The sequence below is a fragment of the Schistocerca gregaria genome, chromosome 2, assembly GCF_023897955.1.
Source record: "Schistocerca gregaria isolate iqSchGreg1 chromosome 2, iqSchGreg1.2, whole genome shotgun sequence".
In the NCBI taxonomy this organism is placed as follows: domain Eukaryota; kingdom Metazoa; phylum Arthropoda; class Insecta; order Orthoptera; family Acrididae; genus Schistocerca; species Schistocerca gregaria.
The window spans coordinates 970,760,845-970,787,641 of record NC_064921.1 but is presented as its reverse complement, the minus strand read 5'-3'; the positions used below and the strand labels follow the sequence as shown (position 1 = coordinate 970,787,641).

Here is a 26,797-nt window from a genome sequence, read left to right as displayed (position 1 = left end):
GAATATTGGTGCGACTTTGTGACCTATATAGAACATTAAACGAGTAATACCTGTAAGAGCAAGCAATTTTTCGATAATTCGAAGAAATATCATTATCCCACGAAGGTTAAAAATCCCATGATTATCAACTAGCTATTACAAGCTGAGCAAATGAATTTCCTTTAAAATAGGTTTAAAACATAGGGAGGTTCTGACTCAGTGGGCATTCTCTGGAGCCTCTTTGCTGATGAGATTAGAAAAACAGTCCTCTGGGCCGGATTTGAACCAGCGACCTATGGATAACTGTGAATCCTCCACTACAGTCCACCGCTCTACCAACTGAGCTACCAGAGGCTCTGTATGCTTTCTTATTCCTACTCATTGCTTTACGTCCGTCCCTGTCTGCCGTCTTCACACACTGCTACTCAGCGCGGCCATATAGACGCACAGGAAATGCAATCATCGGCTGCAACTGCAAACATTGCCCAGATTAAGTTTTATAATGCTCGATGGTGTCGATTAGGTTAAAATATGCAAGTAGGAAGTGTCTGAAGTATGTCAGAGGACTGCTAAGTGTATTACGAGTCTTATCCTGCTGTCTGGTTCCATGGTGTAACGGTTAGCACTCTGGACTCTGAATCCAGCGATCCGAGTTCGAATCTCGGTGGAACCTGCGTTTAGTCTAAATTTTCTGTAATAAGAGTTTCTCGCTGAGGAAGTAGCAGCAATAGGCTCACGGCGTTAGTTTCTACGTTTGTGTAAAAAGCGATGCGTCTATAAAACGGCCGAATATTGGTGCGACTTTGTGACCTATATAGAACATTAAACGAGTAATACCTGTAAGAGCAAGCAATTTTACGATAATTCGAAGAAATATCATTATCCCACGAAGGTTAAAAATCCCATGATTATCAACTAGCTATTACAAGCTGAGCAAATGAATTTCCTTTAAAATAGGTTTAAAACATAGGGAGGTTCTGACTCAGTGGGCATTCTCTGGAGCCTCTTTGCTGATGAGATTAGAAAAACAGTCCTCTGGGCCGGATTTGAACCAGCGACCTATGGATAACTGTGAATCCTCCACTACAGTCCACCGCTCTACCAACTGAGCTACCAGAGGCTCTGTATACTTTCTTATTCCTACTCATTGCTTTACGTCCGTCCCTGTCTGCCGTCTTCACACACTGCTACTCAGCGCGGCCATATAGACGCACAGGAAATGCAATCATCGGCTGCAACTGCAAACATTGCCCAGATTAAGTTTTATAATGCTCGATGGTGTCGATTAGGTTAAAATATGCAAGTAGGAAGTGTCTGAAGTATGTCAGAGGACTGCTAAGTGTATTACGAGTCTTATCCTGCTGTCTGGTTCCATGGTGTAACGGTTAGCACTCTGGACTCTGAATCCAGCGATCCGAGTTCGAATCTCGGTGGAACCTTCGTTTAGTCTAAATTTTCTGTAATAAGAGTTTCTCGCTGAGGAAGTAGCAGCAATAGGCTCACGGCGTTAGTTTCTACGTTTGTGTAAAAAACGATGCGTCTATAAAACGGCCGAATATTGGTGCGACTTTGTGACCTATATAGAACATTAAACGAGTAATACCTGTAAGAGCAAGCAATTTTACGATAATTCGAAGAAATATCATTATCCCACGAAGGTTAAAAATCCCATGATTATCAACTAGCTATTACAAGCTGAGCAAATGAATTTCCTTTAAAATAGGTTTAAAACATAGGGAGGTTCTGACTCAGTGGGCATTCTCTGGAGCCTCTTTGCTGATGAGATTAGAAAAACAGTCCTCTGGGCCGGATTTGAACCAGCGACCTATGGATAACTGTGAATCCTCCACTACAGTCCACCGCTCTACCAACTGAGCTACCAGAGGCTCTGTATGCTTTCTTATTCCTACTCATTGCTTTACGTCCGTCCCTGTCTGCCGTCTTCACACACTGCTACTCAGCGCGGCCATATAGACGCACAGGAAATGCAATCATCGGCTGCAACTGCAAACATTGCCCAGATTAAGTTTTATAATGCTCGATGGTGTCGATTAGGTTAAAATATGCAAGTAGGAAGTGTCTGAAGTATGTCAGAGGACTGCTAAGTGTATTACGAGTCTTATCCTGCTGTCTGGTTCCATGGTGTAACGGTTAGCACTCTGGACTCTGAATCCAGCGATCCGAGTTCGAATCTCGGTGGAACCTTCGTTTAGTCTAAATTTTCTGTAATAAGAGTTTCTCGCTGAGGAAGTAGCAGCAATAGGCTCACGGCGTTAGTTTCTACGTTTGTGTAAAAAACGATGCGTCTATAAAACGGCCGAATATTGGTGCGACTTTGTGACCTATATAGAACATTAAACGAGTAATACCTGTAAGAGCAAGCAATTTTACGATAATTCGAAGAAATATCATTATCCCACGAAGGTTAAAAATCCCATGATTATCAACTAGCTATTACAAGCTGAGCAAATGAATTTCCTTTAAAATAGGTTTAAAACATAGGGAGGTTCTGACTCAGTGGGCATTCTCTGGAGCCTCTTTGCTGATGAGATTAGAAAAACAGTCCTCTGGGCCGGATTTGAACCAGCGACCTATGGATAACTGTGAATCCTCCACTACAGTCCACCGCTCTACCAACTGAGCTACCAGAGGCTCTGTATACTTTCTTATTCCTACTCATTGCTTTACGTCCGTCCCTGTCTGCCGTCTTCACACACTGCTACTCAGCGCGGCCATATAGACGCACAGGAAATGCAATCATCGGCTGCAACTGCAAACATTGCCCAGATTAAGTTTTATAATGCTCGATGGTGTCGATTAGGTTAAAATATGCAAGTAGGAAGTGTCTGAAGTATGTCAGAGGACTGCTAAGTGTATTACGAGTCTTATCCTGCTGTCTGGTTCCATGGTGTAACGGTTAGCACTCTGGACTCTGAATCCAGCGATCCGAGTTCGAATCTCGGTGGAACCTTCGTTTAGTCTAAATTTTCTGTAATAAGAGTTTCTCGCTGAGGAAGTAGCAGCAATAGGCTCACGGCGTTAGTTTCTACGTTTGTGTAAAAAACGATGCGTCTATAAAACGGCCGAATATTGGTGCGACTTTGTGACCTATATAGAACATTAAACGAGTAATACCTGTAAGAGCAAGCAATTTTACGATAATTCGAAGAAATATCATTATCCCACGAAGGTTAAAAATCCCATGATTATCAACTAGCTATTACAAGCTGAGCAAATGAATTTCCTTTAAAATAGGTTTAAAACATAGGGAGGTTCTGACTCAGTGGGCATTCTCTGGAGCCTCTTTGCTGATGAGATTAGAAAAACAGTCCTCTGGGCCGGATTTGAACCAGCGACCTATGGATAACTGTGAATCCTCCACTACAGTCCACCGCTCTACCAACTGAGCTACCAGAGGCTCTGTATGCTTTCTTATTCCTACTCATTGCTTTACGTCCGTCCCTGTCTGCCGTCTTCACACACTGCTACTCAGCGCGGCCATATAGACGCACAGGAAATGCAATCATCGGCTGCAACTGCAAACATTGCCCAGATTAAGTTTTATAATGCTCGATGGTGACGATTAGGTTAAAATATGCAAGTAGGAAGTGTCTGAAGTATGTCAGAGGACTGCTAAGTGTATTACGAGTCTTATCCTGCTGTCTGGTTCCATGGTGTAACGGTTAGCACTCTGGACTCTGAATCCAGCGATCCGAGTTCGAATCTCGGTGGAACCTTCGTTTAGTCTAAATTTTCTGTAATAAGAGTTTCTCGCTGAGGAAGTAGCAGCAATAGGCTCACGGCGTTAGTTTCTACGTTTGTGTAAAAAACGATGCGTCTATAAAACGGCCGAATATTGGTGCGACTTTGTGACCTATATAGAACATTAAACGAGTAATACCTGTAAGAGCAAGCAATTTTACGATAATTCGAAGAAATATCATTATCCCACGAAGGTTAAAAATCCCATGATTATCAACTAGCTATTACAAGCTGAGCAAATGAATTTCCTTTAAAATAGGTTTAAAACATAGGGAGGTTCTGACTCAGTGGGCATTCTCTGGAGCCTCTTTGCTGATGAGATTAGAAAAACAGTCCTCTGGGCCGGATTTGAACCAGCGACCTATGGATAACTGTGAATCCTCCACTACAGTCCACCGCTCTACCAACTGAGCTACCAGAGGCTCTGTATACTTTCTTATTCCTACTCATTGCTTTACGTCCGTCCCTGTCTGCCGTCTTCACACACTGCTACTCAGCGCGGCCATATAGACGCACAGGAAATGCAATCATCGGCTGCAACTGCAAACATTGCCCAGATTAAGTTTTATAATGCTCGATGGTGTCGATTAGGTTAAAATATGCAAGTAGGAAGTGTCTGAAGTATGTCAGAGGACTGCTAAGTGTATTACGAGTCTTATCCTGCTGTCTGGTTCCATGGTGTAACGGTTAGCACTCTGGACTCTGAATCCAGCGATCCGAGTTCGAATCTCGGTGGAACCTTCGTTTAGTCTAAATTTTCTGTAATAAGAGTTTCTCGCTGAGGAAGTAGCAGCAATAGGCTCACGGCGTTAGTTTCTACGTTTGTGTAAAAAACGATGCGTCTATAAAACGGCCGAATATTGGTGCGACTTTGTGACCTATATAGAACATTAAACGAGTAATACCTGTAAGAGCAAGCAATTTTACGATAATTCGAAGAAATATCATTATCCCACGAAGGTTAAAAACCCCATGATTATCAACTAGCTATTACAAGCTGAGCAAATGAATTTCCTTTAAAATAGGTTTAAAACATAGGGAGGTTCTGACTCAGTGGGCATTCTCTGGAGCCTCTTTGCTGATGAGATTAGAAAAACAGTCCTCTGGGCCGGATTTGAACCAGCGACCTATGGATAACTGTGAATCCTCCACTACAGTCCACCGCTCTACCAACTGAGCTACCAGAGGCTCTGTATGCTTTCTTATTCCTACTCATTGCTTTACGTCCGTCCCTGTCTGCCGTCTTCACACACTGCTACTCAGCGCGGCCATATAGACGCACAGGAAATGCAATCATCGGCTGCAACTGCAAACATTGCCCAGATTAAGTTTTATAATGCTCGATGGTGTCGATTAGGTTAAAATATGCAAGTAGGAAGTGTCTGAAGTATGTCAGAGGACTGCTAAGTGTATTACGAGTCTTATCCTGCTGTCTGGTTCCATGGTGTAACGGTTAGCACTCTGGACTCTGAATCCAGCGATCCGAGTTCGAATCTTGGTGGAACCTTCGTTTAGTCTAAATTTTCTGTAATAAGAGTTTCTCGCTGAGGAAGTAGCAGCAATAGGCTCACGGCGTTAGTTTCTACGTTTGTGTAAAAAACGATGCGTCTATAAAACGGCCGAATATTGGTGCGACTTTGTGACCTATATAGAACATTAAACGAGTAATACCTGTAAGAGCAAGCAATTTTACGATAATTCGAAGAAATATCATTATCCCACGAAGGTTAAAAATCCCATGATTATCAACTAGCTATTACAAGCTGAGCAAATGAATTTCCTTTAAAATAGGTTTAAAACATAGGGAGGTTCTGACTCAGTGGGCATTCTCTGGAGCCTCTTTGCTGATGAGATTAGAAAAACAGTCCTCTGGGCCGGATTTGAACCAGCGACCTATGGATAACTGTGAATCCTCCACTACAGTCCACCGCTCTACCAACTGAGCTACCAGAGGCTCTGTATACTTTCTTATTCCTACTCATTGCTTTACGTCCGTCCCTGTCTGCCGTCTTCACACACTGCTACTCAGCGCGGCCATATAGACGCACAGGAAATGCAATCATCGGCTGCAACTGCAAACATTGCCCAGATTAAGTTTTATAATGCTCGATGGTGTCGATTAGGTTAAAATATGCAAGTAGGAAGTGTCTGAAGTATGTCAGAGGACTGCTAAGTGTATTACGAGTCTTATTCTGCTGTCTGGTTCCATGGTGTAACGGTTAGCACTCTGGACTCTGAATCCAGCGATCCGAGTTCGAATCTTGGTGGAACCTTCGTTTAGTCTAAATTTTCTGTAATAAGAGTTTCTCGCTGAGGAAGTAGCAGCAATAGGCTCACGGCGTTAGTTTCTACGTTTGTGTAAAAAACGATGCGTCTATAAAACGGCCGAATATTGGTGCGACTTTGTGACCTATATAGAACATTAAACGAGTAATACCTGTAAGAGCAAGCAATTTTACGATAATTCGAAGAAATATCATTATCCCACGAAGGTTAAAAATCCCATGATTATCAACTAGCTATTACAAGCTGAGCAAATGAATTTCCTTTAAAATAGGTTTAAAACATAGGGAGGTTCTGACTCAGTGGGCATTCTCTGGAGCCTCTTTGCTGATGAGATTAGAAAAACAGTCCTCTGGGCCGGATTTGAACCAGCGACCTATGGATAACTGTGAATCCTCCACTACAGTCCACCGCTCTACCAACTGAGCTACCAGAGGCTCTGTATGCTTTCTTATTCCTACTCATTGCTTTACGTCCGTCCCTGTCTGCCGTCTTCACACACTGCTACTCAGCGCGGCCATATAGACGCACAGGAAATGCAATCATCGGCTGCAACTGCAAACATTGCCCAGATTAAGTTTTATAATGCTCGATGGTGTCGATTAGGTTAAAATATGCAAGTAGGAAGTGTCTGAAGTATGTCAGAGGACTGCTAAGTGTATTACGAGTCTTATCCTGCTGTCTGGTTCCATGGTGTAACGGTTAGCACTCTGGACTCTGAATCCAGCGATCCGAGTTCGAATCTCGGTGGAACCTTCGTTTAGTCTAAATTTTCTGTAATAAGAGTTTCTCGCTGAGGAAGTAGCAGCAATAGGCTCACGGCGTTAGTTTCTACGTTTGTGTAAAAAACGATGCGTCTATAAAACGGCCGAATATTGGTGCGACTTTGTGACCTATATAGAACATTAAACGAGTAATACCTGTAAGAGCAAGCAATTTTACGATAATTCGAAGAAATATCATTATCCCACGAAGGTTAAAAATCCCATGATTATCAACTAGCTATTACAAGCTGAGCAAATGAATTTCCTTTAAAATAGGTTTAAAACATAGGGAGGTTCTGACTCAGTGGGCATTCTCTGGAGCCTCTTTGCTGATGAGATTAGAAAAACAGTCCTCTGGGCCGGATTTGAACCAGCGACCTATGGATAACTGTGAATCCTCCACTACAGTCCACCGCTCTACCAACTGAGCTACCAGAGGCTCTGTATGCTTTCTTATTCCTACTCATTGCTTTACGTCCGTCCCTGTCTGCCGTCTTCACACACTGCTACTCAGCGCGGCCATATAGACGCACAGGAAATGCAATCATCGGCTGCAACTGCAAACATTGCCCAGATTAAGTTTTATAATGCTCGATGGTGTCGATTAGGTTAAAATATGCAAGTAGGAAGTGTCTGAAGTATGTCAGAGGACTGCTAAGTGTATTACGAGTCTTATCCTGCTGTCTGGTTCCATGGTGTAACGGTTAGCACTCTGGACTCTGAATCCAGCGATCCGAGTTCGAATCTTGGTGGAACCTTCGTTTAGTCTAAATTTTCTGTAATAAGAGTTTCTCGCTGAGGAAGTAGCAGCAATAGGCTCACGGCGTTAGTTTCTACGTTTGTGTAAAAAACGATGCGTCTATAAAACGGCCGAATATTGGTGCGACTTTGTGACCTATATAGAACATTAAACGAGTAATACCTGTAAGAGCAAGCAATTTTACGATAATTCGAAGAAATATCATTATCCCACGAAGGTTAAAAATCCCATGATTATCAACTAGCTATTACAAGCTGAGCAAATGAATTTCCTTTAAAATAGGTTTAAAACATAGGGAGGTTCTGACTCAGTGGGCATTCTCTGGAGCCTCTTTGCTGATGAGATTAGAAAAACAGTCCTCTGGGCCGGATTTGAACCAGCGACCTATGGATAACTGTGAATCCTCCACTACAGTCCACCGCTCTACCAACTGAGCTACCAGAGGCTCTGTATGCTTTCTTATTCCTACTCATTGCTTTACGTCCGTCCCTGTCTGCCGTCTTCACACACTGCTACTCAGCGCGGCCATATAGACGCACAGGAAATGCAATCATCGGCTGCAACTGCAAACATTGCCCAGATTAAGTTTTATAATGCTCGATGGTGTCGATTAGGTTAAAATATGCAAGTAGGAAGTGTCTGAAGTATGTCAGAGGACTGCTAAGTGTATTACGAGTCTTATCCTGCTGTCTGGTTCCATGGTGTAACGGTTAGCACTCTGGACTCTGAATCCAGCGATCCGAGTTCGAATCTCGGTGGAACCTTCGTTTAGTCTAAATTTTCTGTAATAAGAGTTTCTCGCTGAGGAAGTAGCAGCAATAGGCTCACGGCGTTAGTTTCTACGTTTGTGTAAAAAACGATGCGTCTATAAAACGGCCGAATATTGGTGCGACTTTGTGACCTATATAGAACATTAAACGAGTAATACCTGTAAGAGCAAGCAATTTTACGATAATTCGAAGAAATATCATTATCCCACGAAGGTTAAAAATCCCATGATTATCAACTAGCTATTACAAGCTGAGCAAATGAATTTCCTTTAAAATAGGTTTAAAACATAGGGAGGTTCTGACTCAGTGGGCATTCTCTGGAGCCTCTTTGCTGATGAGATTAGAAAAACAGTCCTCTGGGCCGGATTTGAACCAGCGACCTATGGATAACTGTGAATCCTCCACTACAGTCCACCGCTCTACCAACTGAGCTACCAGAGGCTCTGTATGCTTTCTTATTCCTACTCATTGCTTTACGTCCGTCCCTGTCTGCCGTCTTCACACACTGCTACTCAGCGCGGCCATATAGACGCACAGGAAATGCAATCATCGGCTGCAACTGCAAACATTGCCCAGATTAAGTTTTATAATGCTCGATGGTGTCGATTAGGTTAAAATATGCAAGTAGGAAGTGTCTGAAGTATGTCAGAGGACTGCTAAGTGTATTACGAGTCTTATCCTGCTGTCTGGTTCCATGGTGTAACGGTTAGCACTCTGGACTCTGAATCCAGCGATCCGAGTTCGAATCTCGGTGGAACCTTCGTTTAGTCTAAATTTTCTGTAATAAGAGTTTCTCGCTGAGGAAGTAGCAGCAATAGGCTCACGGCGTTAGTTTCTACGTTTGTGTAAAAAACGATGCGTCTAGAAAACGGCCGAATATTGGTGCGACTTTGTGACCTATATAGAACATTAAACGAGTAATACCTGTAAGAGCAAGCAATTTTACGATAATTCGAAGAAATATCATTATCCCACGAAGGTTAAAAATCCCATGATTATCAACTAGCTATTACAAGCTGAGCAAATGAATTTCCTTTAAAATAGGTTTAAAACATAGGGAGGTTCTGACTCAGTGGGCATTCTCTGGAGCCTCTTTGCTGATGAGATTAGAAAAACAGTCCTCTGGGCCGGATTTGAACCAGCGACCTATGGATAACTGTGAATCCTCCACTACAGTCCACCGCTCTACCAACTGAGCTACCAGAGGCTCTGTATGCTTTCTTATTCCTACTCATTGCTTTACGTCCGTCCCTGTCTGCCGTCTTCACACACTGCTACTCAGCGCGGCCATATAGACGCACAGGAAATGCAATCATCGGCTGCAACTGCAAACATTGCCCAGATTAAGTTTTATAATGCTCGATGGTGTCGATTAGGTTAAAATATGCAAGTAGGAAGTGTCTGAAGTATGTCAGAGGACTGCTAAGTGTATTACGAGTCTTATCCTGCTGTCTGGTTCCATGGTGTAACGGTTAGCACTCTGGACTCTGAATCCAGCGATCCGAGTTCGAATCTCGGTGGAACCTTCGTTTAGTCTAAATTTTCTGTAATAAGAGTTTCTCGCTGAGGAAGTAGCAGCAATAGGCTCACGGCGTTAGTTTCTACGTTTGTGTAAAAAACGATGCGTCTATAAAACGGCCGAATATTGGTGCGACTTTGTGACCTATATAGAACATTAAACGAGTAATACCTGTAAGAGCAAGCAATTTTACGATAATTCGAAGAAATATCATTATCCCACGAAGGTTAAAAATCCCATGATTATCAACTAGCTATTACAAGCTGAGCAAATGAATTTCCTTTAAAATAGGTTTAAAACATAGGGAGGTTCTGACTCAGTGGGCATTCTCTGGAGCCTCTTTGCTGATGAGATTAGAAAAACAGTCCTCTGGGCCGGATTTGAACCAGCGACCTATGGATAACTGTGAATCCTCCACTACAGTCCACCGCTCTACCAACTGAGCTACCAGAGGCTCTGTATGCTTTCTTATTCCTACTCATTGCTTTACGTCCGTCCCTGTCTGCCGTCTTCACACACTGCTACTCAGCGCGGCCATATAGACGCACAGGAAATGCAATCATCGGCTGCAACTGCAAACATTGCCCAGATTAAGTTTTATAATGCTCGATGGTGTCGATTAGGTTAAAATATGCAAGTAGGAAGTGTCTGAAGTATGTCAGAGGACTGCTAAGTGTATTACGAGTCTTATCCTGCTGTCTGGTTCCATGGTGTAACGGTTAGCACTCTGGACTCTGAATCCAGCGATCCGAGTTCGAATCTCGGTGGAACCTTCGTTTAGTCTAAATTTTCTGTAATAAGAGTTTCTCGCTGAGGAAGTAGCAGCAATAGGCTCACGGCGTTAGTTTCTACGTTTGTGTAAAAAACGATGCGTCTAGAAAACGGCCGAATATTGGTGCGACTTTGTGACCTATATAGAACATTAAACGAGTAATACCTGTAAGAGCAAGCAATTTTACGATAATTCGAAGAAATATCATTATCCCACGAAGGTTAAAAATCCCATGATTATCAACTAGCTATTACAAGCTGAGCAAATGAATTTCCTTTAAAATAGGTTTAAAACATAGGGAGGTTCTGACTCAGTGGGCATTCTCTGGAGCCTCTTTGCTGATGAGATTAGAAAAACAGTCCTCTGGGCCGGATTTGAACCAGCGACCTATGGATAACTGTGAATCCTCCACTACAGTCCACCGCTCTACCAACTGAGCTACCAGAGGCTCTGTATGCTATCTTATTCCTACTCATTGCTTTACGTCCGTCCCTGTCTGCCGTCTTCACACACTGCTACTCAGCGCGGCCATATAGACGCACAGGAAATGCAATCATCGGCTGCAACTGCAAACATTGCCCAGATTAAGTTTTATAATGCTCGATGGTGTCGATTAGGTTAAAATATGCAAGTAGGAAGTGTCTGAAGTATGTCAGAGGACTGCTAAGTGTATTACGAGTCTTATCCTGCTGTCTGGTTCCATGGTGTAACGGTTAGCACTCTGGACTCTGAATCCAGCGATCCGAGTTCGAATCTCGGTGGAACCTTCGTTTAGTCTAAATTTTCTGTAATAAGAGTTTCTCGCTGAGGAAGTAGCAGCAATAGGCTCACGGCGTTAGTTTCTACGTTTGTGTAAAAAACGATGCGTCTATAAAACGGCCGAATATTGGTGCGACTTTGTGACCTATATAGAACATTAAACGAGTAATACCTGTAAGAGCAAGCAATTTTACGATAATTCGAAGAAATATCATTATCCCACGAAGGTTAAAAATCCCATGATTATCAACTAGCTATTACAAGCTGAGCAAATGAATTTCCTTTAAAACAGGTTTAAAACATAGGGAGGTTCTGACTCAGTGGGCATTCTCTGGAGCCTCTTTGCTGATGAGATTAGAAAAACAGTCCTCTGGGCCGGATTTGAACCAGCGACCTATGGATAACTGTGAATCCTCCACTACAGTCCACCGCTCTACCAACTGAGCTACCAGAGGCTCTGTATGCTTTCTTATTCCTACTCATTGCTTTACGTCCGTCCCTGTCTGCCGTCTTCACACGCTGCTACTCAGCGCGGCCATATAGACGCACAGGAAATGCAATCATCGGCTGCAACTGCAAACATTGCCCAGATTAAGTTTTATAATGCTCGATGGTGTCGATTAGGTTAAAATATGCAAGTAGGAAGTGTCTGAAGTATGTCAGAGGACTGCTAAGTGTATTACGAGTCTTATCCTGCTGTCTGGTTCCATGGTGTAACGGTTAGCACTCTGGACTCTGAATCCAGCGATCCGAGTTCGAATCCCGGTGGAACCTTCGTTTAGTCTAAATTTTCTGTAATAAGAGTTTCTCGCTGAGGAAGTAGCAGCAATAGGCTCACGGCGTTAGTTTCTACGTTTGTGTAAAAAACGATGCGTCTATAAAACGGCCGAATATTGGTGCGACTTTGTGACCTATATAGAACATTAAACGAGTAATACCTGTAAGAGCAAGCAATTTTACGATAATTCGAAGAAATATCATTATCCCACGAAGGTTAAAAATCCCATGATTATCAACTAGCTATTACAAGCTGAGCAAATGAATTTCCTTTAAAATAGGTTTAAAACATAGGGAGGTTCTGACTCAGTGGGCATTCTCTGGAGCCTCTTTGCTGATGAGATTAGAAAAACAGTCCTCTGGGCCGGATTTGAACCAGCGACCTATGGATAACTGTGAATCCTCCACTACAGTCCACCGCTCTACCAACTGAGCTACCAGAGGCTCTGTATACTTTCTTATTCCTACTCATTGCTTTACGTCCGTCCCTGTCTGCCGTCTTCACACACTGCTACTCAGCGCGGCCATATAGACGCACAGGAAATGCAATCATCGGCTGCAACTGCAAACATTGCCCAGATTAAGTTTTATAATGCTCGATGGTGTCGATTAGGTTAAAATATGCAAGTAGGAAGTGTCTGAAGTATGTCAGAGGACTGCTAAGTGTATTACGAGTCTTATCCTGCTGTCTGGTTCCATGGTGTAACGGTTAGCACTCTGGACTCTGAATCCAGCGATCCGAGTTCGAATCTCGGTGGAACCTTCGTTTAGTCTAAATTTTCTGTAATAAGAGTTTCTCGCTGAGGAAGTAGCAGCAATAGGCTCACGGCGTTAGTTTCTACGTTTGTGTAAAAAACGATGCGTCTATAAAACGGCCGAATATTGGTGCGACTTTGTGACCTATATAGAACATTAAACGAGTAATACCTGTAAGAGCAAGCAATTTTACGATAATTCGAAGAAATATCATTATCCCACGAAGGTTAAAAATCCCATGATTATCAACTAGCTATTACAAGCTGAGCAAATGAATTTCCTTTAAAATAGGTTTAAAACATAGGGAGGTTCTGACTCAGTGGGCATTCTCTGGAGCCTCTTTGCTGATGAGATTAGAAAAACAGTCCTCTGGGCCGGATTTGAACCAGCGACCTATGGATAACTGTGAATCCTCCACTACAGTCCACCGCTCTACCAACTGAGCTACCAGAGGCTCTGTATACTTTCTTATTCCTACTCATTGCTTTACGTCCGTCCCTGTCTGCCGTCTTCACACACTGCTACTCAGCGCGGCCATATAGACGCACAGGAAATGCAATCATCGGCTGCAACTGCAAACATTGCCCAGATTAAGTTTTATAATGCTCGATGGTGTCGATTAGGTTAAAATATGCAAGTAGGAAGTGTCTGAAGTATGTCAGAGGACTGCTAAGTGTATTACGAGTCTTATCCTGCTGTCTGGTTCCATGGTGTAACGGTTAGCACTCTGGACTCTGAATCCAGCGATCCGAGTTCGAATCTCGGTGGAACCTTCGTTTAGTCTAAATTTTCTGTAATAAGAGTTTCTCGCTGAGGAAGTAGCAGCAATAGGCTCACGGCGTTAGTTTCTACGTTTGTGTAAAAAACGATGCGTCTATAAAACGGCCGAATATTGGTGCGACTTTGTGACCTATATAGAACATTAAACGAGTAATACCTGTAAGAGCAAGCAATTTTACGATAATTCGAAGAAATATCATTATCCCACGAAGGTTAAAAATCCCATGATTATCAACTAGCTATTACAAGCTGAGCAAATGAATTTCCTTTAAAATAGGTTTAAAACATAGGGAGGTTCTGACTCAGTGGGCATTCTCTGGAGCCTCTTTGCTGATGAGATTAGAAAAACAGTCCTCTGGGCCGGATTTGAACCAGCGACCTATGGATAACTGTGAATCCTCCACTACAGTCCACCGCTCTACCAACTGAGCTACCAGAGGCTCTGTATGCTTTCTTATTCCTACTCATTGCTTTACGTCCGTCCCTGTCTGCCGTCTTCACACACTGCTACTCAGCGCGGCCATATAGACGCACAGGAAATGCAATCATCGGCTGCAACTGCAAACATTGCCCAGATTAAGTTTTATAATGCTCGATGGTGTCGATTAGGTTAAAATATGCAAGTAGGAAGTGTCTGAAGTATGTCAGAGGACTGCTAAGTGTATTACGAGTCTTATCCTGCTGTCTGGTTCCATGGTGTAACGGTTAGCACTCTGGACTCTGAATCCAGCGATCCGAGTTCGAATCTTGGTGGAACCTTCGTTTAGTCTAAATTTTCTGTAATAAGAGTTTCTCGCTGAGGAAGTAGCAGCAATAGGCTCACGGCGTTAGTTTCTACGTTTGTGTAAAAAACGATGCGTCTAGAAAACGGCCGAATATTGGTGCGACTTTGTGACCTATATAGAACATTAAACGAGTAATACCTGTAAGAGCAAGCAATTTTACGATAATTCGAAGAAATATCATTATCCCACGAAGGTTAAAAATCCCATGATTATCAACTAGCTATTACAAGCTGAGCAAATGAATTTCCTTTAAAATAGGTTTAAAACATAGGGAGGTTCTGACTCAGTGGGCATTCTCTGGAGCCTCTTTGCTGATGAGATTAGAAAAACAGTCCTCTGGGCCGGATTTGAACCAGCGACCTATGGATAACTGTGAATCCTCCACTACAGTCCACCGCTCTACCAACTGAGCTACCAGAGGCTCTGTATACTTTCTTATTCCTACTCATTGCTTTACGTCCGTCCCTGTCTGCCGTCTTCACACACTGCTACTCAGCGCGGCCATATAGACGCACAGGAAATGCAATCATCGGCTGCAACTGCAAACATTGCCCAGATTAAGTTTTATAATGCTCGATGGTGTCGATTAGGTTAAAATATGCAAGTAGGAAGTGTCTGAAGTATGTCAGAGGACTGCTAAGTGTATTACGAGTCTTATTCTGCTGTCTGGTTCCATGGTGTAACGGTTAGCACTCTGGACTCTGAATCCAGCGATCCGAGTTCGAATCTTGGTGGAACCTTCGTTTAGTCTAAATTTTCTGTAATAAGAGTTTCTCGCTGAGGAAGTAGCAGCAATAGGCTCACGGCGTTAGTTTCTACGTTTGTGTAAAAAACGATGCGTCTATAAAACGGCCGAATATTGGTGCGACTTTGTGACCTATATAGAACATTAAACGAGTAATACCTGTAAGAGCAAGCAATTTTACGATAATTCGAAGAAATATCATTATCCCACGAAGGTTAAAAATCCCATGATTATCAACTAGCTATTACAAGCTGAGCAAATGAATTTCCTTTAAAATAGGTTTAAAACATAGGGAGGTTCTGACTCAGTGGGCATTCTCTGGAGCCTCTTTGCTGATGAGATTAGAAAAACAGTCCTCTGGGCCGGATTTGAACCAGCGACCTATGGATAACTGTGAATCCTCCACTACAGTCCACCGCTCTACCAACTGAGCTACCAGAGGCTCTGTATGCTTTCTTATTCCTACTCATTGCTTTACGTCCGTCCCTGTCTGCCGTCTTCACACACTGCTACTCAGCGCGGCCATATAGACGCACAGGAAATGCAATCATCGGCTGCAACTGCAAACATTGCCCAGATTAAGTTTTATAATGCTCGATGGTGTCGATTAGGTTAAAATATGCAAGTAGGAAGTGTCTGAAGTATGTCAGAGGACTGCTAAGTGTATTACGAGTCTTATCCTGCTGTCTGGTTCCATGGTGTAACGGTTAGCACTCTGGACTCTGAATCCAGCGATCCGAGTTCGAATCTCGGTGGAACCTTCGTTTAGTCTAAATTTTCTGTAATAAGAGTTTCTCGCTGAGGAAGTAGCAGCAATAGGCTCACGGCGTTAGTTTCTACGTTTGTGTAAAAAACGATGCGTCTATAAAACGGCCGAATATTGGTGCGACTTTGTGACCTATATAGAACATTAAACGAGTAATACCTGTAAGAGCAAGCAATTTTACGATAATTCGAAGAAATATCATTATCCCACGAAGGTTAAAAATCCCATGATTATCAACTAGCTATTACAAGCTGAGCAAATGAATTTCCTTTAAAATAGGTTTAAAACATAGGGAGGTTCTGACTCAGTGGGCATTCTCTGGAGCCTCTTTGCTGATGAGATTAGAAAAACAGTCCTCTGGGCCGGATTTGAACCAGCGACCTATGGATAACTGTGAATCCTCCACTACAGTCCACCGCTCTACCAACTGAGCTACCAGAGGCTCTGTATGCTTTCTTATTCCTACTCATTGCTTTACGTCCGTCCCTGTCTGCCGTCTTCACACACTGCTACTCAGCGCGGCCATATAGACGCACAGGAAATGCAATCATCGGCTGCAACTGCAAACATTGCCCAGATTAAGTTTTATAATGCTCGATGGTGTCGATTAGGTTAAAATATGCAAGTAGGAAGTGTCTGAAGTATGTCAGAGGACTGCTAAGTGTATTACGAGTCTTATCCTGCTGTCTGGTTCCATGGTGTAACGGTTAGCACTCTGGACTCTGAATCCAGCGATCCGAGTTCGAATCTTGGTGGAACCTTCGTTTAGTCTAAATTTTCTGTAATAAGAGTTTCTCGCTGAGGAAGTAGCAGCAATAGGCTCACGGCGTTAGTTTCTACGTTTGTGTAAAAAACGATGCGTCTATAAAACGGCCGAATATTGGTGCGACTTTGTGACCTATATAGAACATTAAACGAGTAATACCTGTAAGAGCAAGCAATTTTACGATAATTCGAAGAAATATCATTATCCCACGAAGGTTAAAAATCCCATGATTATCAACTAGCTATTACAAGCTGAGCAAATGAATTTCCTTTAAAATAGGTTTAAAACATAGGGAGGTTCTGACTCAGTGGGCATTCTCTGGAGCCTCTTTGCTGATGAGATTAGAAAAACAGTCCTCTGGGCCGGATTTGAACCAGCGACCTATGGATAACTGTGAATCCTCCACTACAGTCCACCGCTCTACCAACTGAGCTACCAGAGGCTCTGTATGCTTTCTTATTCCTACTCATTGCTTTACGTCCGTCCCTGTCTGCCGTCTTCACACACTGCTACTCAGCGCGGCCATATAGACGCACAGGAAATGCAATCATCGGCTGCAACTGCAAACATTGCCCAGATTAAGTTTTATAATGCTCGATGGTGTCGATTAGGTTAAAATATGCAAGTAGGAAGTGTCTGAAGTATGTCAGAGGACTGCTAAGTGTATTACGAGTCTTATCCTGCTGTCTGGTTCCATGGTGTAACGGTTAGCACTCTGGACTCTGAATCCAGCGATCCGAGTTCGAATCTCGGTGGAACCTTCGTTTAGTCTAAATTTTCTGTAATAAGAGTTTCTCGCTGAGGAAGTAGCAGCAATAGGCTCACGGCGTTAGTTTCTACGTTTGTGTAAAAAACGATGCGTCTATAAAACGGCCGAATATTGGTGCGACTTTGTGACCTATATAGAACATTAAACGAGTAATACCTGTAAGAGCAAGCAATTTTACGATAATTCGAAGAAATATCATTATCCCACGAAGGTTAAAAATCCCATGATTATCAACTAGCTATTACAAGCTGAGCAAATGAATTTCCTTTAAAATAGGTTTAAAACATAGGGAGGTTCTGACTCAGTGGGCATTCTCTGGAGCCTCTTTGCTGATGAGATTAGAAAAACAGTCCTCTGGGCCGGATTTGAACCAGCGACCTATGGATAACTGTGAATCCTCCACTACAGTCCACCGCTCTACCAACTGAGCTACCAGAGGCTCTGTATGCTTTCTTATTCCTACTCATTGCTTTACGTCCGTCCCTGTCTGCCGTCTTCACACACTGCTACTCAGCGCGGCCATATAGACGCACAGGAAATGCAATCATCGGCTGCAACTGCAAACATTGCCCAGATTAAGTTTTATAATGCTCGATGGTGTCGATTAGGTTAAAATATGCAAGTAGGAAGTGTCTGAAGTATGTCAGAGGACTGCTAAGTGTATTACGAGTCTTATCCTGCTGTCTGGTTCCATGGTGTAACGGTTAGCACTCTGGACTCTGAATCCAGCGATCCGAGTTCGAATCTCGGTGGAACCTTCGTTTAGTCTAAATTTTCTGTAATAAGAGTTTCTCGCTGAGGAAGTAGCAGCAATAGGCTCACGGCGTTAGTTTCTACGTTTGTGTAAAAAACGATGCGTCTAGAAAACGGCCGAATATTGGTGCGACTTTGTGACCTATATAGAACATTAAACGAGTAATACCTGTAAGAGCAAGCAATTTTACGATAATTCGAAGAAATATCATTATCCCACGAAGGTTAAAAATCCCATGATTATCAACTAGCTATTACAAGCTGAGCAAATGAATTTCCTTTAAAATAGGTTTAAAACATAGGGAGGTTCTGACTCAGTGGGCATTCTCTGGAGCCTCTTTGCTGATGAGATTAGAAAAACAGTCCTCTGGGCCGGATTTGAACCAGCGACCTATGGATAACTGTGAATCCTCCACTACAGTCCACCGCTCTACCAACTGAGCTACCAGAGGCTCTGTATGCTTTCTTATTCCTACTCATTGCTTTACGTCCGTCCCTGTCTGCCGTCTTCACACACTGCTACTCAGCGCGGCCATATAGACGCACAGGAAATGCAATCATCGGCTGCAACTGCAAACATTGCCCAGATTAAGTTTTATAATGCTCGATGGTGTCGATTAGGTTAAAATATGCAAGTAGGAAGTGTCTGAAGTATGTCAGAGGACTGCTAAGTGTATTACGAGTCTTATCCTGCTGTCTGGTTCCATGGTGTAACGGTTAGCACTCTGGACTCTGAATCCAGCGATCCGAGTTCGAATCTCGGTGGAACCTTCGTTTAGTCTAAATTTTCTGTAATAAGAGTTTCTCGCTGAGGAAGTAGCAGCAATAGGCTCACGGCGTTAGTTTCTACGTTTGTGTAAAAAACGATGCGTCTATAAAACGGCCGAATATTGGTGCGACTTTGTGACCTATATAGAACATTAAACGAGTAATACCTGTAAGAGCAAGCAATTTTACGATAATTCGAAGAAATATCATTATCCCACGAAGGTTAAAAATCCCATGATTATCAACTAGCTATTACAAGCTGAGCAAATGAATTTCCTTTAAAATAGGTTTAAAACATAGGGAGGTTCTGACTCAGTGGGCATTCTCTGGAGCCTCTTTGCTGATGAGATTAGAAAAACAGTCCTCTGGGCCGGATTTGAACCAGCGACCTATGGATAACTGTGAATCCTCCACTACAGTCCACCGCTCTACCAACTGAGCTACCAGAGGCTCTGTATGCTTTCTTATTCCTACTCATTGCTTTACGTCCGTCCCTGTCTGCCGTCTTCACACACTGCTACTCAGCGCGGCCATATAGACGCACAGGAAATGCAATCATCGGCTGCAACTGCAAACATTGCCCAGATTAAGTTTTATAATGCTCGATGGTGTCGATTAGGTTAAAATATGCAAGTAGGAAGTGTCTGAAGTATGTCAGAGGACTGCTAAGTGTATTACGAGTCTTATCCTGCTGTCTGGTTCCATGGTGTAACGGTTAGCACTCTGGACTCTGAATCCAGCGATCCGAGTTCGAATCTCGGTGGAACCTTCGTTTAGTCTAAATTTTCTGTAATAAGAGTTTCTCGCTGAGGAAGTAGCAGCAATAGGCTCACGGCGTTAGTTTCTACGTTTGTGTAAAAAACGATGCGTCTAGAAAACGGCCGAATATTGGTGCGACTTTGTGACCTATATAGAACATTAAACGAGTAATACCTGTAAGAGCAAGCAATTTTACGATAATTCGAAGAAATATCATTATCCCACGAAGGTTAAAAATCCCATGATTATCAACTAGCTATTACAAGCTGAGCAAATGAATTTCCTTTAAAATAGGTTTAAAACATAGGGAGGTTCTGACTCAGTGGGCATTCTCTGGAGCCTCTTTGCTGATGAGATTAGAAAAACAGTCCTCTGGGCCGGATTTGAACCAGCGACCTATGGATAACTGTGAATCCTCCACTACAGTCCACCGCTCTACCAACTGAGCTACCAGAGGCTCTGTATGCTATCTTATTCCTACTCATTGCTTTACGTCCGTCCCTGTCTGCCGTCTTCACACACTGCTACTCAGCGCGGCCATATAGACGCACAGGAAATGCAATCATCGGCTGCAACTGCAAACATTGCCCAGATTAAGTTTTATAATGCTCGATGGTGTCGATTAGGTTAAAATATGCAAGTAGGAAGTGTCTGAAGTATGTCAGAGGACTGCTAAGTGTATTACGAGTCTTATCCTGCTGTCTGGTTCCATGGTGTAACGGTTAGCACTCTGGACTCTGAATCCAGCGATCCGAGTTCGAATCTCGGTGGAACCTTCGTTTAGTCTAAATTTTCTGTAATAAGAGTTTCTCGCTGAGGAAGTAGCAGCAATAGGCTCACGGCGTTAGTTTCTACGTTTGTGTAAAAAACGATGCGTCTATAAAACGGCCGAATATTGGTGCGACTTTGTGACCTATATAGAACATTAAACGAGTAATACCTGTAAGAGCAAGCAATTTTACGATAATTCGAAGAAATATCATTATCCCACGAAGGTTAAAAATCCCATGATTATCAACTAGCTATTACAAGCTGAGCAAATGAATTTCCTTTAAAACAGGTTTAAAACATAGGGAGGTTCTGACTCAGTGGGCATTCTCTGGAGCCTCTTTGCTGATGAGATTAGAAAAACAGTCCTCTGGGCCGGATTTGAACCAGCGACCTATGGATAACTGTGAATCCTCCACTACAGTCCACCGCTCTACCAACTGAGCTACCAGAGGCTCTGTATGCTTTCTTATTCCTACTCATTGCTTTACGTCCGTCCCTGTCTGCCGTCTTCACACGCTGCTACTCAGCGCGGCCATATAGACGCACAGGAAATGCAATCATCGGCTGCAACTGCAAACATTGCCCAGATTAAGTTTTATAATGCTCGATGGTGTCGATTAGGTTAAAATATGCAAGTAGGAAGTGTCTGAAGTATGTCAGAGGACTGCTAAGTGTATTACGAGTCTTATCCTGCTGTCTGGTTCCATGGTGTAACGGTTAGCACTCTGGACTCTGAATCCAGCGATCCGAGTTCGAATCCCGGTGGAACCTTCGTTTAGTCTAAATTTTCTGTAATAAGAGTTTCTCGCTGAGGAAGTAGCAGCAATAGGCTCACGGCGTTAGTTTCTACGTTTGTGTAAAAAACGATGCGTCTATAAAACGGCCGAATATTGGTGCGACTTTGTGACCTATATAGAACATTAAACGAGTAATACCTGTAAGAGCAAGCAATTTTACGATAATTCGAAGAAATATCATTATCCCACGAAGGTTAAAAATCCCATGATTATCAACTAGCTATTACAAGCTGAGCAAATGAATTTCCTTTAAAATAGGTTTAAAACATAGGGAGGTTCTGACTCAGTGGGCATTCTCTGGAGCCTCTTTGCTGATGAGATTAGAAAAACAGTCCTCTGGGCCGGATTTGAACCAGCGACCTATGGATAACTGTGAATCCTCCACTACAGTCCACCGCTCTACCAACTTTTTTTTTTTTTTTTTTTATAGAACTTACGACCGCTGGTTTATTAGACCAGTGCTCTACCACTTTTTTTTTTTTTTTTTTTTTTTTTTCAGAACTGGAAAAAAACTGAGCGTGACAGCATTCGAACCTGTAATCTTCAGATCCGAAGTCGGACGCCTTATCCATTTTTTTTTTTTTTTTTTTTTTTTTTTTTTTTTTTTTTTTTTAAACTTTCTCCCTGGGATCAAGGGTCTCACGCTCTACCGACTTTTTTTTTTTTTTTTTTTTTTTTTTTTTTTTTTTTTAGTTTTATATATATTCCTGGGTGAGAGCCAGGTATCCTAGCCACTTTTTTTTTTTTTTTTTTTTTTTTTAATGAAGTAGTGGCAGGCAGGCGGCGGCAAAGAGGGCAGGGGTCAAGAATCCTGAGGCCTGGCCTCGATGTCGCCCCCATACCAGTCACCCATTTGTATATGTGAAATTTTTTTTAATTTTTTTATTTTTTATTTATAATTTTGTTTGAACCACTTTTTTTTTCCTCTTTTTTTTTTTTTTTTTTTTTTTTTTTTATGAGGATCTTCCAGAAGGGATCCATTCTTCCACCAGAACTCAATCCATTTCTTCTAGGTGAGTGAGGCGTTAACGGCAAAAAAAAAAAAAAAAAAAAATGATGACACTATCAACTATGTTAAGCAGTGTCGAACTAAAGTACCTTTTCTGGTTAGGATTAATAAATAAATAAATAAGAAATAAGTGATTAAAAAGGAATCTTCTCCTTTGTTGGTGCAAAATATAAGAAAACGAAAAGTGTTTGTTTTTTTCTCTAGTGTTGTCTTCACATCTTTCGTCTGTTATTGTCCTCTGCTGCTCCTCAATGATGTAGCGAATAGTCGGTTTCGCCTTACTTCGAAAGAAGGTTAAACATGCATTCATGTCTCGTGGTATAGTTTCAGGCGTTCTTTAAATATTACGTTCCCCGTCATGGCAAGACTGACGGGTCGAGTGTCGAATCGCATATCACACAATGGTCTTGCTTAAAAAGTTGGCAAAGGTCGCCTTGTAGTTACGTTCGCGTGCGATCATGCTGTGCTGCAGGGTCAGGTATAGAACGAAATCGTCTTTGTTCTTATCGCCAGTACTAAAAATATAGTGCACTGTGTGACCTATTATCCAGTTGACAGCATTCCGCTTTGTCCTGGGAAATGGGATTGCTTCAGGGTTGAGAAAGTCAGCTGGCGTTATCGCAGATGGTGAGGTCCTCTTGATGCTCGACAGTTTCTGTCGGGCGTAACCCCATATATCTTTCGTGGTACCACAGACGAAACGGTGTTCTTCGCTGTCTATGAGATTACACGTGACACACATTGGCGAGTCCTGCAAATGAATTGCATGAAGCCTGGACTGCGTCGGGATTTTTCTATTGACGGCAGTGTACCACGTCGCCTTTACTTGCGAAGGTAAGTAGGGGCTGTGGATGTTTTGCCACGTCGCGTCCCAGTTGTAGTTTGGAAATTTTTGTTCGATAACATTCCGTGATTTAGTTGCCACAAAGGAGTTGTAGATTGCCTTAACTGTCGTCAAATTCTTTTCAGAGACTGTTGTATGGACATAACTATACTCTAAGAGAAAACTCTTGAAGTGGTAGAGCGCAGTCGGTATATGGTGCACATCAATTGGCGGTTGAAGATCAGTCGGTGCGATTTCATTCAGGACAAGAGCGGTCAGACTGGTCGGTGACTGTTTCCATAGCTTGTAAGTTTTGCAGAAATAAAGAGCTTTCGCTTTTTTGTGTACATCGGTGAGACTGAGTCCGCCTTCTCGCGTTGGGAGTGTCAAGGTGTCATATCGAACTTTAAAGATCTGGCCACGACATACAAAGTGTCCAAGCGCGGACAGCATGCATTTGGCTATATCGGTGGGGATGGGCAAAACTTGAGCCACATAATTGATTTTGGCAGTGATATAAATATTGGCCAATTCAACCTTTTGAAGCTCGTCCAATTTCCTGACGCTATGTAACTTCGCACAAGCACGAATTTTGTTGAGCAATAGCTTATAATTGGCGGCAATGGTGTGGCGGATGGTGTTCCGAAAATCGACACCGAGACACGTCATCCTAGTGATCTCTTTAAGCTGGCCATGACCGATCGCGCCTATGCCTTGCCCAACGTTCATGATCCCTGATTTCGTCCAATGCAGTTTCGCACCAGATGCCTTTTCATATTGTGAGATGATCAGGAGACCCCTCTCGACCTCATTGACATTCATAGCTAGGAAGGTAACATCATCAGCGTAAGCTCGGCACACTATCTTCTGCCCGTGTATGTGGAGTCCTTGTAAACGTTCCGTCAAGGTGACTAGCAGCGGTTCGATCGCAATGGCAAACAGCGCCATCGACATAGGGCAGCCCTGCCTAACAGAACTGTTTATCGGGACGGCGCGACTTGGCTGACCGTTAACGACAAGTTTGGATGTACTATTCCGTAACAATTTCTGTATGATGCTGATGAACTGCGGAGGAAAACCCAGAGTCTGCATTATCTGGAAAAGGTAAGGATGGTTCACTCTGTCGAAAGCCTGTGCGAAATCTAAAGTTACGATAGCACATCGGATTTTGCAAGCGTCCGCAACAGAAATCACATCTCGATAGTCTGATAATGTCTGATATATAGCTCTGTCCTTTCCAACACTCGTTTGATGTGATCCAATGACGGTATGCATCACAGTTTTCATTCTCGTTGCGAGAATGCGAGCAAAAATTTTGTAGTCGCTGTTGAGCAACGTAATGGGTCGCAAAGTTGCGACGGTGTTATTGCTCGTCCGTTTCGGGAGTAAGACCACAAGTCCTTCACTGAATGGCGGAGGAATGGGCATGTCCGGTTGGAGAAGTTCGTTGCAGAGCACCGTCAGCTTTGTCTTCAGTTGTGGCCAGAAGACTTGATAAAGTTCCACCGGGAGACCGTCACATCCGGGAGATTTGTTTTTTGGACTGTGGAACACCACATCTTCCAGTTCATCTTCCGTTACATCGGTGACGAGTTCGGCTACATCCGCAGGGCGAAGCCTGTGCGTTAAGCTGCTCCGGAACTCTGCAAGGGCTTCGTCGTCGGTAGGTTTATTGGACATCAAGTCAGTGTAATAAGTTTGAACGGCGTCTCTGATATCGTGTTGCCGAGTTAGAATCGTGCCGTCTTCGGATTGTAGTTCAGTTAAGATCTTTGTCCGTGCTCGTTTAGTTTCACGTATCAGGTGATAAATGGATGGCTGTTCGCCTTTTGCCATAGTCGAAACCCGACCTCTAATTTTGTAACCTTCCATCTGTTTTCGTTTCAAAAGTAATATTTTTGCTTGCAGTCTTTTAATGCGGGGGTAGTTGTCAATCACAGTGGCATCAAGAGTATATAAGTCTCGAAGACATTGATAATAAAACTCCATCGTTCTCTTAAACCACCAGTTCTTATTCCGGGAATATTGTATCATGGATTTACGAATTTTCGGTTTAGCGCATTCGAGCCACCATTGCAATGCCGAGCCGTACGTACTGAATTTGGCTTCACTTTCATTCCACGCTCGAGTGAAGGCTTCTCTGCATTCAGGATCGTCTAAATGTGCAACATTTAGTTTCCATAGTCCTTTGCCTCGGTAGGTTTCCTGTTTCCCCAAATTCAGCGTGCAAATATAAGCCGCATGGTCGGAGAAACTGGTTGGCCAGACCTCAGTTTGTAAAATTCGCTGTCTGAGAGTGTCCGATACGTAAATGCGGTCCAATCTACTCGCTGAATGATTCGTGACGTGAGTAAAACCAGGTGTTGTACCAAACTTGTGCTCCCACGTATCGACTAAACGTAAATCCTTGACGATCTGTTCTAATTCAATCGATTTATTGAAATGCGGCGTCTGATCTTTGGCGTTAAGTACACAGTTAAAATCTCCCGCCAATATTAGGTGGTCATATTGTGTTGCAAAAAGCGGAAGTATTTCTTCCTTGAAAAAGTCCGCTCGGCGTCGCCTATTAGTTGAGCCGGATGGTGCATACAGATTTAGGAGTCTAACATTATTGATAGTCACGCCAATTCCCCTACAACTTATGAGTCGTTCTACATTCTGGACGATAATTCCTTCTTTCGTGAGAATAGCGGTGCCTAAATCGGAACCGTGTCCCGGATTGGCCGTCACATTATAACCGGGAATGTGGTTCAAAGCAATGTCGGCGACCTCCTGAAGCAAGAGGATATCAATGTCGGCGGCGTATAAGAGGTCTACGATGTTGTCGAGTTTGAGGGAACTGCGGATTTTATTTATATTTAATGTACCAATTTTATACGCCTGCTGATCAGTCATTCACGCTCTTACGAGAGTAAGAAGGAATCGGCGCCGTTTTAAAAGAAGTCAGAGTCCTCTTCTTTGTTTGCCTGCCGTGGATCCAGTAACTTATCATCATGTGCCGGTTCTACTGCCGTAGAAGGCTGTTCGGGAAATCGGGAAGTGACTGGAATATCAGTTGCATCAGCGTCCATGTGTTCGACCTCTGGTTCCGCCGCCCAGTCTATAGTGCTGGGGTTCTTGGACGCAAGAGGATGATGTTGTCGTTGTTCTTTTAAACAATGATCAACATCGTCACTGCACATGGGAGACACCTGGCCGGTAGCATCGCGAGAGGGCTCAGTTAGCGTGATTGCACGATCTTCATCCCGCAGGTGTGCAGAAGTTAGCGCCTGTTGTCGGGAGGATTCTGGTGATTTTGCACTGACTTTGTCCATGATTTGCTGCACCTTTCCCCGCAACGACGCCGCCGCCTCTTCCGCACCCTGGCGGGCGATTCTGCGTTTCTTGTTCTTCCGCGGGGATTTAGCAGGTGGACAACGCTCATCGGAATCCGAGATTTCATGGTGGGGTTGTGGGGAACGACATTCAGCAGTCACAGTCCTGACCTGCGTCTCTGAGGAGGTGGAATTTTGTTCTGTTGACAGAGTCGGGGACTGCGCTACGGAATCAACCACGTCACTCACACTCAGGTGTTGCTCTTGTCGCTCAGAAATGTCAACAAGTTG

The 26,797-nt window shown here is 43.2% G+C and overlaps 56 non-coding genes across 56 annotated transcripts; 28 read left to right on the top strand and 28 right to left on the bottom strand.

Annotated features, from left to right (window-relative positions):
• Window positions 1-244: 244 nt before the first annotated feature.
• Trnay-gua (transfer RNA tyrosine (anticodon GUA)) lies at window positions 245-333 on the bottom strand. Its single transcript is given in 2 exon segments — window positions 245-280; window positions 297-333. It is a non-coding gene; the product is annotated as a tRNA-Tyr (tRNA).
• Window positions 334-580: 247 nt separating this feature from the next.
• Trnaq-cug (transfer RNA glutamine (anticodon CUG)) lies at window positions 581-652 on the top strand. The gene has a single exon. It is a non-coding gene; the product is annotated as a tRNA-Gln (tRNA).
• Window positions 653-1,010: 358 nt separating this feature from the next.
• On the bottom strand, window positions 1,011-1,099 carry Trnay-gua (transfer RNA tyrosine (anticodon GUA)). The gene is given in 2 exon segments: window positions 1,011-1,046; window positions 1,063-1,099. It is a non-coding gene; the product is annotated as a tRNA-Tyr (tRNA).
• A 247-nt stretch (window positions 1,100-1,346) lies between these two features.
• On the top strand, window positions 1,347-1,418 carry Trnaq-cug (transfer RNA glutamine (anticodon CUG)). Its single transcript has one exon. It is a non-coding gene; the product is annotated as a tRNA-Gln (tRNA).
• Window positions 1,419-1,776: 358 nt separating this feature from the next.
• Window positions 1,777-1,865, bottom strand: Trnay-gua (transfer RNA tyrosine (anticodon GUA)). The gene is given in 2 exon segments: window positions 1,777-1,812; window positions 1,829-1,865. It is a non-coding gene; the product is annotated as a tRNA-Tyr (tRNA).
• A 247-nt stretch (window positions 1,866-2,112) lies between these two features.
• Trnaq-cug (transfer RNA glutamine (anticodon CUG)) lies at window positions 2,113-2,184 on the top strand. Its single transcript has one exon. It is a non-coding gene; the product is annotated as a tRNA-Gln (tRNA).
• Window positions 2,185-2,542: 358 nt separating this feature from the next.
• On the bottom strand, window positions 2,543-2,631 carry Trnay-gua (transfer RNA tyrosine (anticodon GUA)). The gene is given in 2 exon segments: window positions 2,543-2,578; window positions 2,595-2,631. It is a non-coding gene; the product is annotated as a tRNA-Tyr (tRNA).
• Window positions 2,632-2,878: 247 nt separating this feature from the next.
• On the top strand, window positions 2,879-2,950 carry Trnaq-cug (transfer RNA glutamine (anticodon CUG)). Its single transcript has one exon. It is a non-coding gene; the product is annotated as a tRNA-Gln (tRNA).
• Window positions 2,951-3,308: 358 nt separating this feature from the next.
• Trnay-gua (transfer RNA tyrosine (anticodon GUA)) lies at window positions 3,309-3,397 on the bottom strand. Its single transcript is given in 2 exon segments — window positions 3,309-3,344; window positions 3,361-3,397. It is a non-coding gene; the product is annotated as a tRNA-Tyr (tRNA).
• Window positions 3,398-3,644: 247 nt separating this feature from the next.
• Window positions 3,645-3,716, top strand: Trnaq-cug (transfer RNA glutamine (anticodon CUG)). The gene has a single exon. It is a non-coding gene; the product is annotated as a tRNA-Gln (tRNA).
• Window positions 3,717-4,074: 358 nt separating this feature from the next.
• Window positions 4,075-4,163, bottom strand: Trnay-gua (transfer RNA tyrosine (anticodon GUA)). Its single transcript is given in 2 exon segments — window positions 4,075-4,110; window positions 4,127-4,163. It is a non-coding gene; the product is annotated as a tRNA-Tyr (tRNA).
• A 247-nt stretch (window positions 4,164-4,410) lies between these two features.
• On the top strand, window positions 4,411-4,482 carry Trnaq-cug (transfer RNA glutamine (anticodon CUG)). The gene has a single exon. It is a non-coding gene; the product is annotated as a tRNA-Gln (tRNA).
• Window positions 4,483-4,840: 358 nt separating this feature from the next.
• Trnay-gua (transfer RNA tyrosine (anticodon GUA)) lies at window positions 4,841-4,929 on the bottom strand. Its single transcript is given in 2 exon segments — window positions 4,841-4,876; window positions 4,893-4,929. It is a non-coding gene; the product is annotated as a tRNA-Tyr (tRNA).
• Window positions 4,930-5,176: 247 nt separating this feature from the next.
• Trnaq-cug (transfer RNA glutamine (anticodon CUG)) lies at window positions 5,177-5,248 on the top strand. Its single transcript has one exon. It is a non-coding gene; the product is annotated as a tRNA-Gln (tRNA).
• A 358-nt stretch (window positions 5,249-5,606) lies between these two features.
• Window positions 5,607-5,695, bottom strand: Trnay-gua (transfer RNA tyrosine (anticodon GUA)). The gene is given in 2 exon segments: window positions 5,607-5,642; window positions 5,659-5,695. It is a non-coding gene; the product is annotated as a tRNA-Tyr (tRNA).
• A 247-nt stretch (window positions 5,696-5,942) lies between these two features.
• Trnaq-cug (transfer RNA glutamine (anticodon CUG)) lies at window positions 5,943-6,014 on the top strand. The gene has a single exon. It is a non-coding gene; the product is annotated as a tRNA-Gln (tRNA).
• A 358-nt stretch (window positions 6,015-6,372) lies between these two features.
• Trnay-gua (transfer RNA tyrosine (anticodon GUA)) lies at window positions 6,373-6,461 on the bottom strand. Its single transcript is given in 2 exon segments — window positions 6,373-6,408; window positions 6,425-6,461. It is a non-coding gene; the product is annotated as a tRNA-Tyr (tRNA).
• Window positions 6,462-6,708: 247 nt separating this feature from the next.
• On the top strand, window positions 6,709-6,780 carry Trnaq-cug (transfer RNA glutamine (anticodon CUG)). Its single transcript has one exon. It is a non-coding gene; the product is annotated as a tRNA-Gln (tRNA).
• A 358-nt stretch (window positions 6,781-7,138) lies between these two features.
• On the bottom strand, window positions 7,139-7,227 carry Trnay-gua (transfer RNA tyrosine (anticodon GUA)). The gene is given in 2 exon segments: window positions 7,139-7,174; window positions 7,191-7,227. It is a non-coding gene; the product is annotated as a tRNA-Tyr (tRNA).
• A 247-nt stretch (window positions 7,228-7,474) lies between these two features.
• Window positions 7,475-7,546, top strand: Trnaq-cug (transfer RNA glutamine (anticodon CUG)). The gene has a single exon. It is a non-coding gene; the product is annotated as a tRNA-Gln (tRNA).
• Window positions 7,547-7,904: 358 nt separating this feature from the next.
• Window positions 7,905-7,993, bottom strand: Trnay-gua (transfer RNA tyrosine (anticodon GUA)). The gene is given in 2 exon segments: window positions 7,905-7,940; window positions 7,957-7,993. It is a non-coding gene; the product is annotated as a tRNA-Tyr (tRNA).
• Window positions 7,994-8,240: 247 nt separating this feature from the next.
• On the top strand, window positions 8,241-8,312 carry Trnaq-cug (transfer RNA glutamine (anticodon CUG)). The gene has a single exon. It is a non-coding gene; the product is annotated as a tRNA-Gln (tRNA).
• Window positions 8,313-8,670: 358 nt separating this feature from the next.
• On the bottom strand, window positions 8,671-8,759 carry Trnay-gua (transfer RNA tyrosine (anticodon GUA)). Its single transcript is given in 2 exon segments — window positions 8,671-8,706; window positions 8,723-8,759. It is a non-coding gene; the product is annotated as a tRNA-Tyr (tRNA).
• Window positions 8,760-9,006: 247 nt separating this feature from the next.
• On the top strand, window positions 9,007-9,078 carry Trnaq-cug (transfer RNA glutamine (anticodon CUG)). Its single transcript has one exon. It is a non-coding gene; the product is annotated as a tRNA-Gln (tRNA).
• A 358-nt stretch (window positions 9,079-9,436) lies between these two features.
• On the bottom strand, window positions 9,437-9,525 carry Trnay-gua (transfer RNA tyrosine (anticodon GUA)). The gene is given in 2 exon segments: window positions 9,437-9,472; window positions 9,489-9,525. It is a non-coding gene; the product is annotated as a tRNA-Tyr (tRNA).
• A 247-nt stretch (window positions 9,526-9,772) lies between these two features.
• On the top strand, window positions 9,773-9,844 carry Trnaq-cug (transfer RNA glutamine (anticodon CUG)). The gene has a single exon. It is a non-coding gene; the product is annotated as a tRNA-Gln (tRNA).
• A 358-nt stretch (window positions 9,845-10,202) lies between these two features.
• Window positions 10,203-10,291, bottom strand: Trnay-gua (transfer RNA tyrosine (anticodon GUA)). The gene is given in 2 exon segments: window positions 10,203-10,238; window positions 10,255-10,291. It is a non-coding gene; the product is annotated as a tRNA-Tyr (tRNA).
• Window positions 10,292-10,538: 247 nt separating this feature from the next.
• Window positions 10,539-10,610, top strand: Trnaq-cug (transfer RNA glutamine (anticodon CUG)). The gene has a single exon. It is a non-coding gene; the product is annotated as a tRNA-Gln (tRNA).
• Window positions 10,611-10,968: 358 nt separating this feature from the next.
• Trnay-gua (transfer RNA tyrosine (anticodon GUA)) lies at window positions 10,969-11,057 on the bottom strand. The gene is given in 2 exon segments: window positions 10,969-11,004; window positions 11,021-11,057. It is a non-coding gene; the product is annotated as a tRNA-Tyr (tRNA).
• Window positions 11,058-11,304: 247 nt separating this feature from the next.
• Trnaq-cug (transfer RNA glutamine (anticodon CUG)) lies at window positions 11,305-11,376 on the top strand. Its single transcript has one exon. It is a non-coding gene; the product is annotated as a tRNA-Gln (tRNA).
• Window positions 11,377-11,734: 358 nt separating this feature from the next.
• On the bottom strand, window positions 11,735-11,823 carry Trnay-gua (transfer RNA tyrosine (anticodon GUA)). Its single transcript is given in 2 exon segments — window positions 11,735-11,770; window positions 11,787-11,823. It is a non-coding gene; the product is annotated as a tRNA-Tyr (tRNA).
• A 247-nt stretch (window positions 11,824-12,070) lies between these two features.
• Window positions 12,071-12,142, top strand: Trnaq-cug (transfer RNA glutamine (anticodon CUG)). The gene has a single exon. It is a non-coding gene; the product is annotated as a tRNA-Gln (tRNA).
• A 358-nt stretch (window positions 12,143-12,500) lies between these two features.
• Trnay-gua (transfer RNA tyrosine (anticodon GUA)) lies at window positions 12,501-12,589 on the bottom strand. Its single transcript is given in 2 exon segments — window positions 12,501-12,536; window positions 12,553-12,589. It is a non-coding gene; the product is annotated as a tRNA-Tyr (tRNA).
• Window positions 12,590-12,836: 247 nt separating this feature from the next.
• Window positions 12,837-12,908, top strand: Trnaq-cug (transfer RNA glutamine (anticodon CUG)). The gene has a single exon. It is a non-coding gene; the product is annotated as a tRNA-Gln (tRNA).
• A 358-nt stretch (window positions 12,909-13,266) lies between these two features.
• Trnay-gua (transfer RNA tyrosine (anticodon GUA)) lies at window positions 13,267-13,355 on the bottom strand. Its single transcript is given in 2 exon segments — window positions 13,267-13,302; window positions 13,319-13,355. It is a non-coding gene; the product is annotated as a tRNA-Tyr (tRNA).
• Window positions 13,356-13,602: 247 nt separating this feature from the next.
• On the top strand, window positions 13,603-13,674 carry Trnaq-cug (transfer RNA glutamine (anticodon CUG)). Its single transcript has one exon. It is a non-coding gene; the product is annotated as a tRNA-Gln (tRNA).
• Window positions 13,675-14,032: 358 nt separating this feature from the next.
• On the bottom strand, window positions 14,033-14,121 carry Trnay-gua (transfer RNA tyrosine (anticodon GUA)). The gene is given in 2 exon segments: window positions 14,033-14,068; window positions 14,085-14,121. It is a non-coding gene; the product is annotated as a tRNA-Tyr (tRNA).
• A 247-nt stretch (window positions 14,122-14,368) lies between these two features.
• Window positions 14,369-14,440, top strand: Trnaq-cug (transfer RNA glutamine (anticodon CUG)). The gene has a single exon. It is a non-coding gene; the product is annotated as a tRNA-Gln (tRNA).
• Window positions 14,441-14,798: 358 nt separating this feature from the next.
• On the bottom strand, window positions 14,799-14,887 carry Trnay-gua (transfer RNA tyrosine (anticodon GUA)). The gene is given in 2 exon segments: window positions 14,799-14,834; window positions 14,851-14,887. It is a non-coding gene; the product is annotated as a tRNA-Tyr (tRNA).
• A 247-nt stretch (window positions 14,888-15,134) lies between these two features.
• Window positions 15,135-15,206, top strand: Trnaq-cug (transfer RNA glutamine (anticodon CUG)). The gene has a single exon. It is a non-coding gene; the product is annotated as a tRNA-Gln (tRNA).
• Window positions 15,207-15,564: 358 nt separating this feature from the next.
• On the bottom strand, window positions 15,565-15,653 carry Trnay-gua (transfer RNA tyrosine (anticodon GUA)). The gene is given in 2 exon segments: window positions 15,565-15,600; window positions 15,617-15,653. It is a non-coding gene; the product is annotated as a tRNA-Tyr (tRNA).
• A 247-nt stretch (window positions 15,654-15,900) lies between these two features.
• Trnaq-cug (transfer RNA glutamine (anticodon CUG)) lies at window positions 15,901-15,972 on the top strand. The gene has a single exon. It is a non-coding gene; the product is annotated as a tRNA-Gln (tRNA).
• Window positions 15,973-16,330: 358 nt separating this feature from the next.
• On the bottom strand, window positions 16,331-16,419 carry Trnay-gua (transfer RNA tyrosine (anticodon GUA)). The gene is given in 2 exon segments: window positions 16,331-16,366; window positions 16,383-16,419. It is a non-coding gene; the product is annotated as a tRNA-Tyr (tRNA).
• Window positions 16,420-16,666: 247 nt separating this feature from the next.
• Window positions 16,667-16,738, top strand: Trnaq-cug (transfer RNA glutamine (anticodon CUG)). Its single transcript has one exon. It is a non-coding gene; the product is annotated as a tRNA-Gln (tRNA).
• A 358-nt stretch (window positions 16,739-17,096) lies between these two features.
• Window positions 17,097-17,185, bottom strand: Trnay-gua (transfer RNA tyrosine (anticodon GUA)). The gene is given in 2 exon segments: window positions 17,097-17,132; window positions 17,149-17,185. It is a non-coding gene; the product is annotated as a tRNA-Tyr (tRNA).
• Window positions 17,186-17,432: 247 nt separating this feature from the next.
• Window positions 17,433-17,504, top strand: Trnaq-cug (transfer RNA glutamine (anticodon CUG)). The gene has a single exon. It is a non-coding gene; the product is annotated as a tRNA-Gln (tRNA).
• Window positions 17,505-17,862: 358 nt separating this feature from the next.
• On the bottom strand, window positions 17,863-17,951 carry Trnay-gua (transfer RNA tyrosine (anticodon GUA)). Its single transcript is given in 2 exon segments — window positions 17,863-17,898; window positions 17,915-17,951. It is a non-coding gene; the product is annotated as a tRNA-Tyr (tRNA).
• Window positions 17,952-18,198: 247 nt separating this feature from the next.
• Window positions 18,199-18,270, top strand: Trnaq-cug (transfer RNA glutamine (anticodon CUG)). Its single transcript has one exon. It is a non-coding gene; the product is annotated as a tRNA-Gln (tRNA).
• Window positions 18,271-18,628: 358 nt separating this feature from the next.
• Trnay-gua (transfer RNA tyrosine (anticodon GUA)) lies at window positions 18,629-18,717 on the bottom strand. The gene is given in 2 exon segments: window positions 18,629-18,664; window positions 18,681-18,717. It is a non-coding gene; the product is annotated as a tRNA-Tyr (tRNA).
• A 247-nt stretch (window positions 18,718-18,964) lies between these two features.
• Window positions 18,965-19,036, top strand: Trnaq-cug (transfer RNA glutamine (anticodon CUG)). Its single transcript has one exon. It is a non-coding gene; the product is annotated as a tRNA-Gln (tRNA).
• A 358-nt stretch (window positions 19,037-19,394) lies between these two features.
• On the bottom strand, window positions 19,395-19,483 carry Trnay-gua (transfer RNA tyrosine (anticodon GUA)). The gene is given in 2 exon segments: window positions 19,395-19,430; window positions 19,447-19,483. It is a non-coding gene; the product is annotated as a tRNA-Tyr (tRNA).
• A 247-nt stretch (window positions 19,484-19,730) lies between these two features.
• Window positions 19,731-19,802, top strand: Trnaq-cug (transfer RNA glutamine (anticodon CUG)). Its single transcript has one exon. It is a non-coding gene; the product is annotated as a tRNA-Gln (tRNA).
• Window positions 19,803-20,160: 358 nt separating this feature from the next.
• Trnay-gua (transfer RNA tyrosine (anticodon GUA)) lies at window positions 20,161-20,249 on the bottom strand. The gene is given in 2 exon segments: window positions 20,161-20,196; window positions 20,213-20,249. It is a non-coding gene; the product is annotated as a tRNA-Tyr (tRNA).
• Window positions 20,250-20,496: 247 nt separating this feature from the next.
• On the top strand, window positions 20,497-20,568 carry Trnaq-cug (transfer RNA glutamine (anticodon CUG)). Its single transcript has one exon. It is a non-coding gene; the product is annotated as a tRNA-Gln (tRNA).
• A 358-nt stretch (window positions 20,569-20,926) lies between these two features.
• Window positions 20,927-21,015, bottom strand: Trnay-gua (transfer RNA tyrosine (anticodon GUA)). The gene is given in 2 exon segments: window positions 20,927-20,962; window positions 20,979-21,015. It is a non-coding gene; the product is annotated as a tRNA-Tyr (tRNA).
• A 247-nt stretch (window positions 21,016-21,262) lies between these two features.
• On the top strand, window positions 21,263-21,334 carry Trnaq-cug (transfer RNA glutamine (anticodon CUG)). Its single transcript has one exon. It is a non-coding gene; the product is annotated as a tRNA-Gln (tRNA).
• Window positions 21,335-26,797: the final 5,463 nt, after the last annotated feature.